Raw genomic sequence first — 357 nt, forward strand, 5'->3', positions numbered from 1 at the left:
GTATTCAAATGTTAAACAACTTATAGACGATTTGTAATTATCAATTGCATATTTGTGCTATTGATGGTAATTGCTAGGTACTTAAAGGGCATATTGAAAACTGTTCAACTTCTCAGATCCAGAACGAAAAAGTGAACAGCTCAGTTTTGGAAAAAATTGGCAATAATAAATAAATTAATGTTCCAAACCACTAAGCGCATGCAATTATTATTAAAAGGCATAATGTGGGATTCAAAAATGCACTTTTGTCCTTTGTGAATTTTGCGCTACTAATTCCAATAATACCGCCATCTATTACAATTTCAGCGCACTAAGATAGCATCAACGCCATTTTGGTAACGCTTATAGAGAGAAATA

Source organism: Photinus pyralis, unplaced genomic scaffold, assembly GCF_008802855.1.
Source record: "Photinus pyralis isolate 1611_PpyrPB1 unplaced genomic scaffold, Ppyr1.3 Ppyr1.4_LG4, whole genome shotgun sequence".
In the NCBI taxonomy this organism is placed as follows: domain Eukaryota; kingdom Metazoa; phylum Arthropoda; class Insecta; order Coleoptera; family Lampyridae; genus Photinus; species Photinus pyralis.